The 5,784-nt window shown below is 37.0% G+C and overlaps 1 long non-coding RNA gene across 1 annotated transcript; it reads right to left on the bottom strand.

Moving 5' to 3' along the window:
* Window positions 1-2,809: 2,809 nt before the first annotated feature.
* On the bottom strand, window positions 2,810-5,228 carry LOC125485488. Its single transcript, XR_007264213.1, has 3 exons — window positions 5,103-5,228; window positions 4,799-4,896; window positions 2,810-3,009 (listed from the first exon to the last, which is right to left on the bottom strand). It is a non-coding gene; the product is annotated as an uncharacterized LOC125485488 (long non-coding RNA).
* Between the last annotated feature and the right edge of the window lie 556 nt (window positions 5,229-5,784).

Below are 5,784 nucleotides of genomic sequence, written 5' to 3'. Positions count from 1 at the left end.
CAGTGCTGTCAAGATGCTGTACAGTCCAAAGGTCTACCCTGTTCAGAACCAAATGTGGAGTAAGCAATGACAAGGAGTTGGTCAGTGCCTGCTAAAACAAAGATATTGAAAAACCATTCAACTGATAGTCTGTCTTTAACTCCACCATCCTCAACTCAATTCCACGTTATTCCATCCAGCATAGTCTTAGTGCTACCCCAGTCCAAAGAAAATTAAAAAGCCATTTTACAGCTGAAAAATTAACAAATCCCTGGAACAGATGGAATCCTTGCTGAATTCTGAAACACAGTTGAGATCCAATCCTGGAACGGCTAAGCAATTTCCTCTCTCTTATCTGGAAAGAGGAGCATATACTTGGGATCTTAGCAATACTGAGATCATGACTATATAGAAGACAAGTGCAATTGAGATACTGAAAAATTACTCTGTTGCCTGGGACAGGAAAGATCATTGCAAGCGTCCTCCTCAATCCCCTACTCAAAGTAGCCAAGGAATTCCTCCAAAAGGGACAGTATATTTTTGCCCATGACAGACCACAGACATGATCTTCACTGCATGGAGAATCCAAACAAGTGCAAGGAACAGCAGTAAGCATTTTCCAGAAATTTCAGTTCCGCTTTTGGACACAAATTTCAATCTTGTTAACCCAACCTCAGAAATTATGAGCATGGAGAAACCCAAGTGTCAAGTATGCAATCAATAACAATGAGGCATTCAATATTCCCTTTAAAAAAACAGTCTTAATTTCTGTTAAGGTTTTCTCAAAGTAGGAATAGAATAAGCTCAATATTTGCACGTTTTGCTTCATGGAGGCAACTTTAAGTTGAAGTGCCTTCACTCCTGTGTCATTTAGATGACGTAGGCCTCTGAAACAATTAGTGTGTAAATTAGGCCAACTTGTGAACTCATTTATTAGCAAAGTTATCCTTTTGGAGAGATTACATACCCCTTTGCATTTGGTCCTGGGGCACCTTTGAGGTGGTAAGACATATGTTGGGAAGTGACCATGTCTTCTTTGTGACTGAAAGGTAGATAGCTTGTGCTACAGTCTGTGCAAACTCATCGGAATGGTCAAGCTGTCAAAGAACTTTTAAACTGACAGAATGCCAAGACTTTCCCCACTAATGCCCCACCATCACCCACCCTCCCTGCCCTCAATAATAAGCATCCTTTTCAAGTCGTCCTAGCTTACCCACCCCAATACCTAATCCAATCTGTCCGAAATTGAAAATAAGATTGGGCAGCTGTTTGTAAAGGTAGGAGCTGGGATTTCACACATCTCTGCACACCTAGGTCAAATGAATTGAGGCATTTTTCTTTATAACAATGGTGAAGAATGCTAAAACCATACAACATAGGAACAAAGGTAGGCCATTCAGCCTATTGTATATGCTTCAGAATTTAATGAACTCATGGCTGATCAACTTCACTTTCCTCCCTTTTCCCCATAACCCTTGGTTCCCTTACTGATTAAAAACATCTATCTCAGCCTTGAATATACTGAGTGAACCTCAAAACCCCTCTGTGGTGAAAGGATTGCACAGATTTACAGCCTTCAGAGAAGAAATTCCTCCTCATCTGTCTTAAATATGTGGCCCCTTTTTCTAAGATTCTGCTCTCTTTCCACATCCGAGGCTGGAAGCAGACAATTAATCTGAACACGACATGAAAATGCAAGTGACCTTTTGAAGCACTCCTGAGGATTCTTTAAGGAGGGAAACAGAGTTCCTAGGTCAAATAGTATGGCAATCAATATTTTAGTGATTTGATCACAAATTTATCAATTGAAGCAGTGGTTATAGTTGCAGAGTACAAATCATAAGGAACACATTGGTGAACAGAGCTTAAGATATGTTACAATAAAAGAAAAACAACATGAAGTAAAGTGTGTTTTTTTTTTCATGAAGTAGATGATCTTTTGAAAAAACATTTCATGTATGTTTAAAATTCCACTGATAGGTAATCATTTCATAACTACTGATTGGGTCTGGCAATTTAAGAAGGGTGGTATTGTAACATGAGCAACATTTAGAACAACTGCTCTTAAACAGAAACAGATTGTGGGACATAGTTCTGCCGAAAAAAGCTGACAATATTTCACTGCAAAGTGCTCTTCTGGTTTTTACACAATTGTTAGATGCAGGAGCGTGTTATAAATCATTAATTCAACTCAGATTGGAGGAAAACAGTGCTTTGGATATCACTCATGTCTGACAATTCAAATTGCCAAAAAAAATAGGCATCTAATTATAAAGCTAAATTCTGGAGAGGGTATAGAATGTACATATTTTGGTCAGATCTTTTAACGCATTGCAAACATTTAGCAACCAGGGCATTGCAGATTGAACTGCAGATGATGGTGGGATTTTGGATAATTATAAGGCTGAGCCTTGTCACAGTGGCTATCAATTTGTCCTTTACAGGTAGTTAATACTGGAAAGGCAGGTTGGACCAGCAGGAAGTGTACAATTTTCCACAATCCTTCACTTCTCTTGCTCGAATGACATATACTTCTGTTGTTTGCTAATTGGCCAATTTCATAAGTATATGGAGGGTGCTGAGATAAGAAACACTCAGCACAGCCTTTTTTCATGGCTGTTTTATTATTGTATTGTAATCGCGTCTGCCCTTGTTACTTATTAATGTCAAGATGCTGAATGTTAAAGTGGAATGTTTGCAGTAGACGTGGGCAAATAGGTTTCTTTCACCAATTGTACAGATGCAGATATCACTGAAAAGAAATCATCCACATCTTTAGCATAACGCGGATGTAACCCTTTCAGATGTAATGATATTATAAAACATGTCAGAAGTTTCATTCATATTTTAATTGCTGTATAATTTAATGCATAATAATTTAATTAGTTCAATTATATTGAACGTGTATCATTCAATTCTCCCAGATTCAGATGAATAACAGCAGTGTACAAAATTGTCCTAATTTTTTTTTAAAATCGCTCGGTACATTCCATGAAAGCATCCTTAATCAAGGCATTGCAGGTGGTTCTTCTGAAATGGAGAATGAAATTAACTAATCATAGAAAAACAAGGAGGCTTATATTGTATTTGCTTCATGACTTATCAAGCCAAGAAATCCATAATACTACTTATGTCATTATATCAGCAACTATTCGGCCTGCAGCCTCTTCCTAAAATCATTACACAAGGATCAAACTGGTTGAAGAAAACTTAAGATGGACAATAGTTGCCATCTCTTACCCCATTAAGATTTACTTTAAATTCTATGCTTTCTTATAATAATTACAGTTTTATTCTTGTGTGATCATAAGCCTAGATGAGAATTTAAGTGATTACTGGCCAGTTTAAAGGTCAGGTTCTTTGAAATGAATAATAGGCAAGAAAGGACATGGAGATGCAGCCTTATATTATTTGTAGCATTTTAACTAGATCAACACACACATTACAGGTGTAAGTTTAAATTAAAGTGACAGTATTTGGCAATGGAGTGGATTGATTGATTTTGGTATATGTAGTTTCATTTTCTGAGAGCATAGAACTTGAGTGAAGTACAGCTTAAGGCAAACAGCAATTAAAGGAGCTAAAAACAATTTGAACAAAAGACTGAGCATTGGCTTACAATACTCCACAATAATAGTATTAAAGCTTTTTCTATAAAAAGTTGTTGCATATAGTGTTGTAGAATAATCTTACTGTATAACACAAATATACCCAAGATCATCAAGTCCTTCTCACTCAAGCATACATATAAATCCTGCAATGCAACTCATCAAAACCTTAACCAGAAACATTAATCTGAAAACAGCTTCTGGATGGTGGTGGTTAGAGAAAGTGCCATTGCATGAATGAAATCCTGATGTCAAGTCAGTAGGTCAACGATGTGATAAATTTAGACTTTAGTGTTTGGCATTTCCAAGCTGCACAGCAAGCATGATTTTAAAAAAAGGTATGGGATGTAGGTATCACTGGTAATGCCATCTCTTACCTGTTCTTTTAAAAGATTGGGACTTATATTTTAAATTACCAGTCACTAAAAGTTAAATGCAGATGCAACAGTCCATTAGGAACAAAAATGTATTTTGGCCTTTATCACAAGATATTTAATTATGAAGTAAAGAGATTTTACTTAAAGTTGTATAACATTTGTGTGAAGGGCTTTTGTAACAGCAATAGTATCCCTACCTCGAGGGCAGGAGGCCTGGGTTCAAGCCCCATCTGCTCCAAACGTGTGGAATAACATCTCTGAACAGGTTGATTTGAAAATATTTAAAAAAAAAAAAACTTTGGCTTGACCATATCTGAAGTAGTAGATCTGATGACCAAAACAGCGCACAGTGAAAAGGTGATAAATACCAGACAGAATGTAGTAGATGTTCACTAGATTAATTCTTGGCATAGTAGAGCCATCCTATGAAGAGATCGGTATTAACTCGAGTTTGGATTAAGAGTTAATCTCATTTAAAACAATTATTAATGTGGTGGAAACAAAAAGGAAGTTTTCCCTGGCTGAGGCCTAGAACCAAAAGAGACATATTCTGAAACTAAGGAGCAAGTTGTTTAAGACTGAGACAGGGAATTTATTTTTCAGAGGGTACTGAATCTTTGGAATTCTCGACAGAGGTGGCTGTGGAACTTCAGTCATTGACTACATTCAAGAGAAATGCCAATAGATTTAGAGACAAGGGCTGAATGACTTCCTACATTAAATGCTTTAACTGCATCAAGAGGAGAAATAGTACCTTTGTTCATTCACCTACATCTCAGTTTAAGACCCCAGTCCCTTCAGTCTGTACTACATTACACCACTACTTACACCCACCTTTAGAAGTAGACGGTCTGAATTTCTTTTGCACTGATCACTTCATGTATCAATCCAGTAAAACCAAGCATCCCAATCCGCATGCAATATCACAATATCTGTGAAACCAAAGTCACTGAATGCATTATATCCATTAAGTGAACATTTTACTTTCACCAACCTACAGGTCTCTTGCCCAGAGGCTACCTTCACATGTTGGACAGAATTTGTCTTTTGCTCACCCCTTAATTGTAGCAACAAATAACTAACTATCTGTAACAATTAAAGACAAGCTTTAGGCACTTAGGCAACCCAAACACCCTACCTTTAAATCTGGAACTGGGCATGTTGGCTGTATACACCAAAAGATGATCTGTATTTTTATTTTGTGCTTGCTTTCAAAAATTCTAGGGCAGCATTTTAGAGAGACCTTTCCTTCTAGCTAAATCATTCATCATGAAACTGATACCCTACTGTGTGAGAGCTACCTATATTTATACAATCAATTCACAACCAATTGAACCTTAATTAATATGCCCACCACCTGTCTCTTTTTCCATTAGATCGCAGACATCTCTTCAGACCATAGTAGATGATAACTGATTCCATTTTTTAGTAAATCTATAAATAAAACCATCAAAGCAAATTATTAATAATGACAACATTATATATTGCAATATAAATGAAAACCGAAAGAACTGCAGATGCTGTAAATCAGGAACAAAAATAGAAGTTGCTGGAAAAGCTCAGCAGGTTTGGCAGCATCTGTGATAAAAAAAAATCCGAGTTAATGTTTTGGGTCTGGTGACCCTTCCTCAGAACTGATGGTAGCTTGGAAAATGTTGGTTTATATCCAGAAAATAGGGAAGGGGATGGCGTGGGGAGTAAACAATAGAATTTACAGCATCCACATTTCTTTTGTTTTTAATTAGTATTTAACTCAATGCCACTTTTCTTCCAGGTATGCCCACCTTGAAGAAGTTCTGCTCCTCTCTCCAACGGGATTT

The sequence above is a fragment of the Rhincodon typus genome, chromosome 19, assembly GCF_021869965.1.
Source record: "Rhincodon typus isolate 14 chromosome 19, sRhiTyp1.1, whole genome shotgun sequence".
Classification (NCBI taxonomy): Eukaryota; Metazoa; Chordata; class Chondrichthyes; order Orectolobiformes; family Rhincodontidae; genus Rhincodon; species Rhincodon typus.
Note: the sequence above shows the minus strand (reverse complement) of the source record. Positions and strands in the feature narration are given on the sequence as shown.